Below are 15,627 nucleotides of genomic sequence, written 5' to 3' on the forward strand. Positions count from 1 at the left end.
TAGTGAAGTGACCAGAACTGAGCACAGTACTCCAAATGGGGTCTGACCAGTGTCCCATACAGATGTAATATTACCTCTTGTCTCTTAAACTCAGACTCACGGTTGATGAAGGCCAATGCACCATATGCCTTCTTAACCACAGAGTCAACCTGCGCAGCAGCTTTGAGTGTCCTATGGACTTGGACCCCAAGATCCCTCTGATCTATCACACTGCCAAGAGTCTTACCATTAATACTATATTCTGCCATCATATTTGACCTACCAAAATAAACCACCTCACATTTATCTGGGTTGAACTCCATCTGCCACTTCTCAGCCCAGTTCTGCATCCTATCGATTTCTCTCTATAACCTCTGACAGCCCTCCACACTGTCCACAACACCACCAACCTTTTTGTCATCAGCAAATTTACCAACCCATCCCTCCACCTCTTCATCCAGGTCATTTATAAAAATCATGAAGAGAAGGGGTCCCAGAACAGATCCCTGATGCACACAACTGGTCACCACCCTCCATGCAGAATATGACCTTTCTACAAGCACTCTTTGCCTCTGTGAGCAAGCCAGTTCTGGATCCACAAAGCAAGGTTCCTTGGATCCCATGCTTCCTTACTTTCTCCTAATCATGTTCCTAATCATATTATGCCTCTCCAAATGTTCATAAATCCTGCCTCTCAGGAATTTTTCCATCAACTTACCAACCACTGAAGTAAGACTCACTGGTCTATAATTTCCTGAGCTATCTCTACTCCCTTTCTTGAATAAGGGAACAACATCTGCAACCCTCCGATCCTCCTGTTCCCATTGATGATGCAAAGATCATCACCAGAGGCTCAGCAATTTCCTCCCTCACCTCCCACGGTAGCCTGGGGTACATCTCATCCGGTCCCGGAGACTTATCCAACTTGATGCTTTCCAAATGCTCCAATGCATCCTCTTTCTTAATGTCTTTGTGCTCAAGCTTTTCAATCCACTGTAAGTCATCCTTACAATCGCCAAGATCCTTTTCCGAAGTGAATACCGAAGCAAGGTATTCATTAAGTATCTCTGCTGTCTCCTTCGGTTCTGTACACACATTTCCACTGTCACACTTGATTGGTCCTATTCCCTCACATCTTATCCTCTTGCTCTTCATGTACTTGTAGAATGCCTTGGTGTTTTGCTTAATCCTGCTCACCAAGGTCTTCTCATGGCCCCTTCTGGCTCTCCTGATTTCATTCTTAAGCTCCTTCCTGCTAGCCTTATAATCTTCTGGATCTTTATCATTACCTAGTTTTTTGAACCTTTTGTAAGCTTTTCTTCTTGACTAGATTTTCAGCAGTCTATGTATACCATGGTTCCTGTACCCTACCGTCCTTTCCCTGTCTCATTGGAGCGTACCTATTGAGAACACCACGCAAATATTCCCTGAACATTCGCCACATTTACAGTAAGTACATATTCGGCACAGCATTGTGTACTGAAGGGCCTGTATTGTGCTGTAGGTTTTCTATGTTTCTACATTTCTGCCGTACATTTCCCTGAGAACATCTGCTCTATATATGTAACTAACCTTCCATGACCAGCCTTCAGTATAAAATACCGTTACTGCTATATTTTAGTGTATTATTCACGGCCTGCTGTCACGTAATTGTATTCCTGTTCCTTTTTATTCACAGGTCTTCTTCAATCAGGAGGTTAATGATCTTTATTTAATTTTTCTTAATGAGGTTGTTATTGGGCTGATTCATTTGATCTGCTTCTCACTTTGGTGTTCTATGATCAGCAATGGTGAACACACACTCATTACCATTTTACCAGACATGCTGCATTTCAAGCGCATTCTGCATTTGCATTCTAGGAGACATGATTCCTAACTAATCAATTGCATTTATGAGACATGCACTGACTATGTCTCAACTTTGCAAAGTTCTTTCCAAAAGAACTAAAACTCAATGTGCTGACAATACCCAATCACAAACAAGAAAATCTGCAGATGCTGGAAATCCAAGCCGCACACAAAGTGTTGGAGGAACTCAGTAGGTCAGGCAGCATCTATGGAAAAGAGTAAACAGTCAACATTTTGGGCTGAGACCCTTCATCAGAACTAGAGAAAAAAGATGAGGTCAGAGTAAGAAAGTGGGGGGGGGGGGGTGGTTGGGAGGAAGAAATACAAGGTAGTAGGTGATAGGTGAAATCGGAAGGGGTGAAGTAAAGAGTTGGGAAATTGATTGGTGAAAAAGATAAAGGTCTGGAGAATGAAATCTGATAGAGGACAGAAGGCCATGAATGAAAGGGAAGGGGGAAGATCACCAGAGGTTGGTGATGGGCAGGTAAGGACATAAGGTGAGAGAGGGAAATGGGAAGAGGGAATGGTGTTGGGGGGCATTACTGGAAGTTTGAGAAATCAATGTTCATGCTATCAGGTTGGAGGCTACCCAGATGGAATATAAGGTGTTGCTCCTCCAACCTGAGTGTAGCTGCATCATGGCAATAGAGGAGGCCATGGACTGACAATACCCAATATAGATTTTAACCTTATGGAACATACTTGTTAAGAAAAGCAATGTTTCAGATCACTCCCAGGAGTTCCAATCTCCCTCCAACAACATAAATTTTAAATTCCCAGAATGTGGGTATCTCACCTTAACCCAGATTCCACATTGCCAGTGTAGAATCTGGGTCTCTCCAATATTGATTCCAAAGCGAAAAAAAATACACAGATGAGACAAAACAAAAATTGATGTATGCACTTTTCTTCCTCAAATTTTTTGAACTTACTTTCTCTCAAAGGTTAAACATTCAGATAAACCTCTTAAAACTTATATTTGCAACCACCTTCCAGGATTTTTGACCTTAAGGCTTTGAAACAAATAATGCTGGAAATTATTGATCATGTACAAGTACTCAACCAAAATTGCAGCATTGTCTGAACTTTCTCAAATTCAGATCTCTGAAGTTTGAAGCTTGATCTGTAGAATTCTGATTATATGACCTATCTGAGTCTTGGATAATGTGTCCTTCTTTAGAACATATCATCCTTCTCAGACCACCCTTTAGTTCAGACACTTGCTTCCACTTAGCTGTGAGTTTATGTGGTTTTTCTGTTATAATTGGGTCTATTCTGACTGCTTCACAATCTTTTTTTGTGTTCAGCTTGTACCCCGGGATCTCTTGACATAATCTATGGAACTATCCTGGTTCCAGTCACTGTTCATCAGGGATGCTATGGCTATATTGTCGGTTCTGTGAATCTTATGTGTTTGCTGACCCTGACTTGTCCAGTCTCTGAATCTATGACACCACCTGCCTTACAAAGTGCATTTATTCTCAGGACAGTACCTTCATTATTTGGGCAGACTCAGAAAGCCACTGGAAAGGGCACTCTCTCTATCTCAAGGAGCTGAAGCTCACTTTTTTCTACCCTCATTATCATCCCACCCCCCCCCCACCAAGCCTGTAAGATAAATAGCCTCCCCAGTTGTGGCAAGGGTAGGTAATTTGGGTTACTAAAGCTCCTCTGTTCACTAATGTATCACATTGATGCTTGCCTATTAATGCTCTTGTGTACACCTGTGGGTGACCAGGTCTGGCAAGGGGGGCTACCGTTAGCTATTTGTCTGACTTGTATGCTATCTTTACTAGTTTTATAGTCTGGTCAGCAGTCAGTGTGGGAGAGAAGATTTTCTGTGGTTTCTGCCTGTCTTGGTTGATGACTGACTCACTTTCTTTCCTTCTTGTGACATTGTCTCACACTATGGCCTGAGAGGCCACTGCTGTAACAAATCATCTCCTTTTCATTTCAATGTCTGTTCTGGCAGTCCTTTGCTAAGTGCCCTAGTTGTTGGCACACAAAGCAAGTCCTCTGCGTCCCTACAGCAGCTATATCCACTACAGCCACGTTACAACGTCTCTTTCCTGTCTTTCAGTCTATTTCCCTAGCTTATGAAACTATTGTAGAGTAGGTGGATCTCACAGTTCAAAACCTCCCGGTGGGCTGAGTTCAGCCCTTGAGCATTTTCAGGAAAACTGGATCATCGCTGTCTGGATTACCCAGTCCTGGGTATTTTCATTCTGCATTGTCCATGGCAAGTTTACTGGCTTCCTGAATAACTGATATTATCATTCCCCAGTTGTTCTTAACTCCTCCCAGTACCTGCCTCATTTCTTTCTTAAAGTTGTGATACTTCTCCTCATTACTGCCATTACCATTAGTTGCCCATGTTTCATCCCGCACCCCTGCAGGCATTTAGCTTTAACCAATGGTGCATCTGGTAGACTTTGCTCATTTCTTCTAACTTATGCAAAAATTCTGCATTGCTATATGCAACTCTTAAATGAGGGCAGTTCAGATAAAATGCTTTTCTCCTCGGGTGAAGGGTTTGAGGATGGTAGTGATGGGTGTAAGTGGCTGGCTGGGATCACTGGGGTTCTGAGCCTGTCATTGCTGGTCTATATAGGTGCCATCCCTGTGGGCAGTACTGGGTATGACTTCTCCTGTTTGTGGGTACTTTTCCACTTGTCAACTTGCTGGTCTAATACTTCCCAATCCACCTCATTGCTTTCCTTAGCAGTTATTCCCATGACTGCTGCCCAGAGATCACCCAGCTGCTGAGCTTTATCCCATTTACCTCTCAGTCTACCCAGATCCTTGACTCATTCATTTGTGTATTTTTCTAATTGCTCTACCCACTTTTCACCCACATCTCTCTCTCTCTTGCTTTCTTTAAGTGTTTCTTCAATCTGTCCAGCTCTGCATGTACACTGTCTCGCTGTTCTCTGTATTCATCCCTTTTCTTCTGTAGCTCTGCCATTTGTACACTATGTGACTCCTGACACTCTCTTGCAAATACACGTGACATAGAATGACTGCTGTTTTACCTCCCTTCCTCTTTGACTGGCTTTTCCACCACTGCCAATGTTCCTCTGGGCTCCAGGTCTTAACCCACCTGTCTTTATCCATTTCTTATTCAACTTTCTCAAGTTTATGAAGTATATGCAGTACACAGTGAGTTCTCTTCTTTTCACAATTAAGCCCATGATATTGCTGTATCCGTTTTACAAGTTAAATATTCTTATACTATCATCTCGGCTTGGGCTTTGATTCCAAGATTTTTCCCACACACACAATCTCCTGAGCGAGTATATGCACACCCTTTGGGCATCCGAAATGGTCAGTAACCACCTGGTGGCCCTGTCTCGACAAACTATCCAGCATGTCTTCTAGTTGGTCTCTTACACATAACAAGCACAAACACACACTGTGACACTTTCACATCCACCTCTCCAGATCTCCACTGTGTTCTTTGATACTTCATGACCCTGTGGTCACTGGCCCAAGCAGATCTAAGCATGGGGTGTTCACAGTCAGAAATATTCACTCTCCTTAGACTGCTGGGTTGCTGGCGATGTAATTGGGTCAAAATGTATCCTGGACAAGTCCCCAAATGTTGTGACTGTGATCGAAGTCATTAAAGATTTACTGGAGTTGTGGATATGAAAGTCTTTATTCAAGTCAAGTCAAGTCAAGTTTATTGTCATTTCGACCACAAGCTGCTGGTACAGTACACGGTAAAAATGAAACAACGTTCCTCCAGGACCATGGTGCTACACGAAACAACACAAAACTGCACTAGACTATGTGAGACAACACAAGGCTACACTAGACTACGTAAAACAACATAAAAACTGCACTAGACTGCAAACCTATACAGGACTACATAAAGTGCACAAAACAGTGCAGGGTAGTACAATATTTAATAAACAAGACAATAGGCACAGTAGAGGACAAATTACAATATAATAATAAATGATGTAGATGTCAGTCTAGACTCTGGGTATTGAGGAGTCTGATGGCTTGGGGGAAGAAACTGTTGCACAGTCTGGTCGTGAGAGCCCGAATGCTTTGGTACCTTTTGTCAGATGGCAGGAGGGAGAAGAGTTTGTGTGAGGGGTGTGTGGGGTCCTTCACAATGCTGTTAGCTCTGTGGGTGCAGTGTGTGGTGTAAATGTCTGTAATAGCGGGAAGAGAGACCCCGATGATCTTCTCAGCTGACCTCACTATCCGCTGCAGGGTCTTGCGATCTGAGACGGTGCAATTCCAGAACCAGGCAGTGATGCAGCTGCTCAGGATGCTCTCCATACATCCTGTTCATCACAACAAGCAGACTTTCTTGTGTCTACTCATAGTAGAGGCTCACAAACCCAAAAGTATTGTACATTTTTATACCCTGAAGCTCAAAGGTAACACCAGGTGATTCAATACAATCTCAATAGTTACAATAACATCCTTTACTTCAATATCTTGGATTGACAATGCTTCTTTTGAATTACATATCTAGAATGGGAACAACTCTGAATGTCCAAACATCTCTTTTGATACAAATATTTTCAAAACTTCTGAAGGCAGGGAGCCAGATGCCAGAGTACACAATGGAACAGCTGTTGATTGCAGTTATGCCTGTGATTATGTTTGACATGGCCAAGTGGTTAAGGCATTGGACTAGCGACCTGAAGGTCGTGAGTTCGAGCCCCAGCCGAGGCAATGTGTTGTGTCCTTGAGCAAGGCACTTAATCACACATTGCTCTGCAACGACACTGCTGCCAAGCTGTATGGGTCCTAATGCCCTTCCCTTGGACAACATTGGTGTCGTGGAAAAGGGAGATTCGCAGCATGGGCAACTGCTGGTCTTCCATACAACATTGCCCAGGCCTGCGCCCTGGAGAGTGAAGACTTTGCAGGCGCAGATCCATGGTCTCGTAAGACTAACGGATGCCTTAATTATGTTTGACATGCTAAGTGACATCAGCCTGATCTGCCACCTTGAACTCAGTCACAATGGTGCAAATAACATAGCCAATGTGCCTGATTTGGTACAAGCCAAATAACACAACCCATCGTCTAACAGTTAGGCTAATACATATGTCACCATTTTGCAAAGATGCTTTTAATTTCAAATTACTGCTTACAATTTACAATCTCATTAAGAACTGAAGATTGGTTGTTGTTTTAGTTAATACCTACTATATTCACATATCTCTAAAATACTCCCTAACAATCTGAAGACATTGATATCTTGATTCCTAATCTCAACAGTAGGGAGATATCTATGGCCTGGTCAGTTGAACAGAAAGGGGGGCCATTGGAATTTATTCCCAAAATGTGAGGTAATCAGGTAGTTGCAAGGAGCAACAAGACAGCACACAGAAATGAGAAAATATTGAATGGTGATGTGATAAGAAACAAAGGGATTTTTGAATATGTGTTCACAGATCATTAACAGGAGCTGGACAGACCAATAATGTGGTTAAGAAAGCGGAATAATTTTATTAGCTGAGCATAGAATATAAGAGTGAGGAGTTGTACTAGAAATGCATACAATGCTAGACAGACCACAGCTTGAATACTGCAGACAGTTCTGTATCCTGCTGTCTTAACCAAGGAAAACATCCCCACACCTAAATTAACAGGCCCAAAATGAATTTTGTACGTTAATGTAAGGATTTTCCCCTTAGCCGGGATAAAGGTTGAACTATTCAAAGTAGAGGTGAGAAGAATTTTCTTCACTCAACCTAGTGTTCATTTTGAGAGGACTAGAATGTAAAAGCAAGGATGTAATGTTGAGGCTTTATAAAGCAGTGACGAGGCCTCACTTGGAGTATTGTGAGTGGTTCTGATCCTCTTACCTAAGAAAGGATGTGTTGATATTGGACACAGTTCAAAGAAGGTTCACGAAAATGACTCCAGGATTGAAAGGCTTGTCATATGAGAAGCATTTGATGGCTCTGAGACTGTGCTCACTGGAAATCAGAGGAATGAGGGGAGACTTCATTGAAACCTATCGATTGTGGAATGTGGAGAGGATGTTTCCTTTGGTGGGGAAGTCTAAGGCCAGAGGGGACAGCCTCAGAATAGAGGTATGTCCTTATTGCTGCCTATATATACCTACTGCAGGTATTGGTGGAAAATGCCACCAATACAGTCTCTGCAAAATCCTTTTAAACTTAGAACAAACAGACCCCCCCCCCCCAGCATTAAAGCTTTAATTACTCTGAGTCAGGCAGGCCACATCTTTAGTGTGTCTGACACTAGACTCAGGCAACTGATACTCTACTCAGAGCTCCATCATTGGAAGAGATTAGCAGGCAGACAGCTGGAAAGATGTAAGGAGGTGCTGAAAATCTCACAATCCAACTGGCACCTGGGACTAATTGGCCAATAACCATCCAAAGTGGAGATGCAGCATTTGGAAAAGTATTAAGAATAATTTTTGTCTGTATTGGAAGCCCACAAAAATTATGCATTTCCTCCTTTCATGCTCAACCTGCTTCATCTGTAATTCCTGGACTGATCTTATCAGCTACCACAGCATCAAAACAGGAGTCATCTTTGAAGGATGAAAGATGTTGAAAAAGAGGTGATATTGTGGATAGCCAGGTCCCTCAGCACCTGCAATCTATCAACATTTAAAGCACTTGGCCTTATAATTATTTTTCTACCAAAGTGGGTTAATTTCATATTGTTTCACATTATGTTCCATCTATCACATCTTTGCTTATGCAAATAATATGCCAATGTTTCCCAAAATCTCTCTGTGTCCTTTTCTCATTCTCCATTGCTAATACTAACCAAAATACACAGGAGGTCCATCAGAATCTTTGCATTACGATATTCAGTAGCAGAAAACAGCAAATCTTCTTTCCAGCCTTTTATTAGTTGTGTTTTGCACTAATGTAATGCTTGTTTACCTTCCATGTACAAACATTCAGTCAAAAGGGATTGCTCAATGGTTGAAAGATCTGTAGCATTCAAATATATGTTGATACAAAGGTCGGGGCCCTGAAACCATTATCAGCATTGCTGTAAATTCTACTCCCTAAAAGTGATCCTAGGTTCTTAATGTCTGAAATAAAGTTGAAAAGTCATATATTTTAGAACAGAAAGCCGCAAAGAATTGTGAATCATGACAGCTTTCAAAAGTGATAATTGAACACCAAAAGTAGAATGTTTAAAATTTTAGCAGTATGATAGTTTTTGATAGTGATCACTTGTGTTCTGGTTCATTGATAATTCCATGTAAGCAAGAATTGTGACTAATAATTTCTGAATACTACGTAGCTATTAGCACTGAACAAGAACGATTTATGAGGGAGAACATACTGAGACATAGCATCTGATATGCTAAGCAGCAACACAGATAATGCCACTGTAAAGGCAGAATATATTGAGCTACACAAAGGATTTTATGAACAGATGTACCTGGTCACAGATGAAGGGAAACTAGGTGAAGAGAGACTTTGCACATTAATACTCATTGAAATGACCTGGGTGAGGACTATAGCAGGGTAGCCAAAGTGGGAAAGCTGGCATAGATTCAAAGCAAAAAATATTCATGTGTAAGCCCTGTGCAACACTGCAAGAGCTGGCAAGGACCTTGAAGGAGTCCAACTCTAAGCTTACGCAGAAGTTTGGGCAGAGTCAGAAGGGTATCCTTTCCATTCTGAGAAAGGTACTCATCAATGTAGGTGGCACTGCAGATTTCCAGCACAACATTTTACCGTACGTAGCTGATAGAGCAGGTTCAGTGGTTAGAGAGAAAAAGACAGCAGACAACAAAGGCTTTGTTCCTGAGATTTGATTCAAACAGGGACCTGATAATTAACACCTGGAAGACAATGATCATCATGCAGAAACCAAATTGTCCACTGTAGCTCCTTAATTGAGAAATGGAGCGGTTGATTTAAATACCATAATGGAAATCCAAAACCTTTCGCCTGTCATGAAATATGTCACCTTAGTGTTCCAATAGATGGCATTTTTAATTGTAAATGTATCCATTTAAATAGGTGAGCATGTGGGTATTACTGTGAATGCTGACTAATTTAAACAAACATTTACGATAAATCGTAATAGAAGTAAAAAGTGCAGACACTGAAATCAGTGCAAGTGCCTCAGAGGTCTTCAACCTAATGCATTTAATTGTATCTTCAAACAAACCATTATGGAAACAAATCATTGTAATGAAGGAATTCTCTATTCCGTGCGATTTCCCTCAACCAGTGGTACAATCAGTGAAGACTAGTGTGATCTTGTGCTTGAAAAATATGATAAGCATTCTCTGATTAGCCCCATGATTCAAAGAACACATAGCAGCGTAATAAAGGTTTAATATATTTTGTGTTGTCATTGCCTTGTGGCAAATTGTTTGAATGATTAAACCAGGCCAATAACTTGTTCTATTCTGAAGTTTTGAAAAGAAAACATCAATCAGACTTAAGACCAATTATCTAGAAAAACGAGATGTGTGTTTTTCTCTGCCTGTAACATGGGAGTGGCAGCAATCAATTATTATGTCAGTATTTACAAGGTTAGGTTGCTCAAAGTGCTTTTCAGTTTATAATTTACTTCAAGTCAAGTCAAGTCACTTTTTATTGTCATTTTGACCATAACTGCTGGTACAGTACACAGTAAAAATGAGACAATGTTTCTCAGGACCATGATGCTGCATGAAACGATACAAAAACTACACTGAACTATGTAAAACAACACAAAAACTACACTAGACTACACTAGTCTAGTTCTTCTTTCAGTTAGTCCTGACGAAGGGTCTCAGCCCGAAATGTCAGCTGTACCTCTTCCTAGAGATGCTGCCTGGCCTGCTGCGTTCACCAGCAACTTTTATGTGTGTTACTAGACTACTGACCTACCCAGGACTGCATAAAATGCACAGAACAGTGCAGGCATGACAATAAATAATAAACAAGACAATAGGCACAGTAGAGGGCAGTAGGGTGGTGTCAGTCCAGGCTCAGGGTATTGAGGAGTCTGATGGCCTGGGGGAAGAAACTGTTACATAGTCTGGTCGTGAGACCCCGAATGCTTCGGTGCCTTTTGCCAGATGGCAGGAGGGAGAAGAGTTTGTATGAGGGGTGCGTGGAGTCCTTCATAATGCTGTTTGCTTTGCGGATGCAACATGTGGTGTAAATGTCTGTAATGGCGGGAAGAGAGACCCTGATGATCTTCTCAGCTGACCTCACTATCCACTGCAGGGTCTTGCGATCTGAGACGGTGCAATTCCCGAACCAGGCAGTGATGCAGCTGCTCAGGAGGCTCTCAATACAACCTCTGTAGAATGTGGTGAGGATGGGGGGTGGGAGATGGACTTTTCTCAGCCTTCACAGAAAGTAGAGACGCTGCTGGGCTTTCTTGGTTGTGGAGCTGGTGTTGAGGGACCAGTGAGATACTCCGCCAGGTGAACACCAAGAAATTTGGTGCTCTTAATGATCTCTACGGAGGAGTCGTCGATGTTCAGCAGAGAGTGGTAGCTCTGTGTCCACCTGAAGTCAACAACAATCTCTTTTGTTTTGTTCACATTCAGAGATATGTTGTTGGCTCTGCTCCTGTCTGTTAGCCGCTGCAGCTCCTCTCTGTATGCTGACTCGTCGTCCTTGCTGATGAGACCCACTACGGTCGTGTCATCGGCGAACTTGATGATGCGGTTCGAGCTCTATGTTGCAGCACAGTCGTGGGTCAGCAGAGTGAACAGCAGTGGACTGAGCACACAGCCCTGGGGGGCCCCCATGCTCAGTGTGATGGCGTTGGAGATGCTGCTTCCAATCCGGACTGACTGAGGTCTCCCAGTCAGGAAGTCTAGGATCCAGTTGCAGAGGGAGGTGTTCAGGCCCAGTAGGCTCAGCTTCCCGATCAGTTTCTGAGGAATGATTGTGTTGAATTCTGAACTGAAGTCTATGAACAGCATTCAAATGTACGTGTCTTTTTTATCCAGGTACTTCTGTAGTGTCATCAGTTTTGTAGAAAAAAAACAATTTGTTTTCGGCAACATTTGGTGCACACTTATGATTCGATCATCTATGTACTTTTAAGGTTTTATTTGACGAGTTAATTCCTCTCAGGCAGCCTCGAGGGATTTCTTTAATTCTGGTTTTGTGGTTTCTGAAGAGGGTTATGTGGGTGCCACAGACTTCCACAGGTAGCGAACAATATGGCTAATTTAGTGAGGGTGTGGTTAATTTGTGAGGTGGTACACTGGCTGCTGCCAGTTACTCAGAGCTGCTGGTTCAGAGCCCTGTGATTCTGAATAACATGCTAAATGCTCCTGTACCTCGAATGGGCATGTTTTAGAGGTTCGCAGGAGTCAGAGGGGATATTGCACTTTCCGAAGAAGGTTTTGAATCTTTTTCTCTATCCACCTGGTAGATCAGAGTGGTCGCCTATGTGCAGAACCAAAGGAAATGGGGAAGATCTTAAATAGGTTTTTTGCGTCCGTATTTACCAAGGAAACTGGCATGAAGTCTATGGAATTAGGGGAAACAAGTAGTGAGATCATGGAAACTGTACAGATCGAAAAGGAGGAGGTCCTTGCTGTCTTGAGGAAAATTAAAGTGGATAAATCCCTGGGACCTGACAGGGTGTTCCCTCGGACCTTGAAGGAGACTGGTGTTGACATTGCAGGGGCCCTGGCAGAAATATTTAAAATGTCGCTGTCTACAGGTGAGGTGCCAGAGGATTGGAGAGTGGCTCATGTTGTTCCGTTGTTTAAAAAAGGATCAAAAAGTAATCCAGGAAATTATAGGCCAGTAAGTTTAACGTCGGTAGTAGGTAAGTTATTGGAGGGAGTACTAAAAGACAGAATCTACAAGCATTTGGATAGACAGGGGCTTATTAGGGAGAGTCAACGTGGCTTCGTGCGTGGCAGGTCATGTTTGACCAATCTATTGGAGTTTTTCGAGGAGGTTACCAGGAAAGTGGATGAAGGTAAGGCAGTGGATATTGTCTACATGGACTTCAGTAAGGCCTTTGACAAGGTCCCGCGTGGGAGGTTAGTTAGGAAAATTCAGTCGCTAGGTATACATGGAGAGGTGGTAAATTGGATCAGACATTGGCTCAATGGAAGAAGCCAAAGAGTGGTAGTAGAGAATTGCTTCTCCGAGTGGAGGCCTGTGACTAGTGGTGTGCCACAGGGATCAGCGCTGGGTCCATTGTTATTTGTCATCTATATCAATGATCTGGATGATAATGTGGTAAATTGGATCAGCAAATTTGCTGATGATACAAAGATTGGAGGTGCAGTAGACAGCGAGGAAGGTTTTCAGAGCCTTCAGAGGGACTTGGACCAGCTGGAAAAATGGGCTGAAAAATGGCAGATGGAGTTTAATGCAGACAAGTGTGAGGTATTGCACATTGGAAAGACAAACCAAGGTAGAACATACAGGGTTAATGGTAAGGCACTGAGGAGTGCAGTGGAACAGAGGGATCTGGGAATACAGATACAAAATTCCCTAAAAGTGGCGTCACAGGTAGATAGGGTCGTAAAGAGAGCTTTTGGTACATTGGCCTTTATTAATCGAAGTATTGAGTATAAGAGCTGGAATGTTATGATGAGGTTGTATAAGGCATTGGTGAGGCCAAATCTGGAGTATTGTGTTCAGTTTTGGTCACCAAATTACAGGAAGGATATAAATAAGGTTGAAAGGGTACAGAGAAGGTTTACAAGGTTGTTGCCAGGACTTGAGAAACTCAGTTACAGAGAAAGGTTGAATAGGTTAGGACTTTATCCCCTGGAGCGTAGAAGAATGAGGGGAGATTTGATAGAGGTACATAAAATTATGACGGGTATAGATAGAGTGAATGCAAGCAGGCTTTTTCCACTGAGGCAAGGGGAGAAAAAAACCAGAGGACATGGGTTAAGGGTGAGGGGGGAAAAGTTTAAAGGGAACATTGGGGGGCAGGGGACTTCTTCACACAGAGAGTGGTGGGAGTTTGGAATGAGCTGCCAGACGAGGTGGTAAATGCGGGTTCTTTTTTAACATTTAAGAATAAATTGGACAGATACATGGATGGGAGGTGTATGGAGGGATATGGTCCGTGTGCAGGTCAGTGGGACTAGGCAGAAAATGGTTCGGCACAGCCAAGAAGGGCCAAAAGGCCTGTTTCTGTGCTGTAGTTTCTATGGTTCTATGGTTCTATGGTAAACTCCTGTTACAGAGCTTGGAACAGAGTGTATACGTCTGGTGTCAGATATGCAAAATACATGATCTGACCAGCGCTGCACTGCCTACTGAGAGAAACTATGGCCTCAGTGCTGGGGATGGCAGCCTGGGAAAGGGCACTGACATTGATTTACATAGCCTTCCAATGAATGTGAAGGAACTTGCAGGGACAACATTGCTGGTACAGTATTTTTAAATATTGCCAATACTGAGGGATAAACATTGGAAAGGGAAATCCCCCTGTTGTTTGAGTGGTGATATGTACATCTAGTCAGGACCTTTTATGTCCAGTCAAGAGGGGAGATGAGATGCTCAATATAATCCTATTTGAGAAATAGTAAGTAAGAAGGTTTAATTCTCTCGCAAACAATACTATACTGAGGTGTCACTTTATGTGTTGACTTGAGTGTGTCATAAATATGTGACCTTCAGGCTCCTTGAATAGCATGGATGGTTGTAGTGGTGAGAAAGGGGAAAGATGGTGAGTTGTGTCATTACTGACTGCTCGAAGTGTTGTGGTGCTGAAAGAAACATTCCTTTTTTTTGGAGCATCTGCAGTTTCTCATGTCTCCATACCTTCTTTCCTGGATCTACAAGAATTCAGATGAAGTTATTTGAACTTACCTTCTGATGTCTTGCAGTTTACTATTCCGCATTCAAATCCAGGAAACCTGAGTGAAATTACGTTGATGTTACCTGTTCACAGGAATCCTAAATTAAACATTGATTCTTTTATTGGCATACGACTGAACTCTGGTACAGGTACTACATTAGCACACTAGACACTGGAAAATATGTCCTGGGTCACTCTGGTGCTGAGTATTTTTCCAAACATCTACACATGCTGAAAAAGGATTTAGTACTTTCCAAGCATAAATGACAAATAAAGCCTTCTCAGACTTCCAGCCGGGTACAGGTATTGATTTTAACCAACATTTCGATGACAAACTCTGCCATATTTATCAGGCTGGAAGCTCAAGATGAGTTCAGAGCATGGTTAATTGCCCTCACTCACTTCCTATTTTTACATTCCTGCAGAAAAAGCAACTGCAATTAATGAGCAATCCTAAATATTTAAAAATACAAAGATACCTATACGAGACTGCTACGTATTTATTGATGGTAGCTCCTTCTTCAATACCATTATTCCAAACTAACTCATCTCCAAACTCCTAGAACTAAGACTAGGCACCACCCTTCACAACTGGATCGTTGACTTTCTGACCAACACTAAGAATAGGCAACACTGTGATTATTCTCAGCACTGGAGTCCTGCAAGGCTCTATTCTCTGCACTTTATTTCATTACTTGTACACTCCTGAACTTAAGGCCAGATTTGTGTATTCTCTCCATGACCATGTGGGTGCTCCAGTTTCCTCCTACGTTCCAAAGACATACAAGTGAGGGTTATTAATTTGTAGGTATGCTCTGTTGGCACCAGAAACAGGCTGACATTTGCAGGTTACTCCCAATACATCCTCTGACTGTGTTGGTTGCTGACACAGACAATGCATTTCACTGTATCTTTCAATGTATATGTGACAAATAACGTTGATCTTTATATTCATAAGAAGTATGCTGGCGTCAAGATAATAATCTTCCCCTCGATGTCAGCAAAACAAAGGTGCAGATCATTGAC

Source organism: Mobula birostris, chromosome 2 (genome assembly GCF_030028105.1).
Source record: "Mobula birostris isolate sMobBir1 chromosome 2, sMobBir1.hap1, whole genome shotgun sequence".
NCBI classification, from domain to species: domain Eukaryota; kingdom Metazoa; phylum Chordata; class Chondrichthyes; order Myliobatiformes; family Myliobatidae; genus Mobula; species Mobula birostris.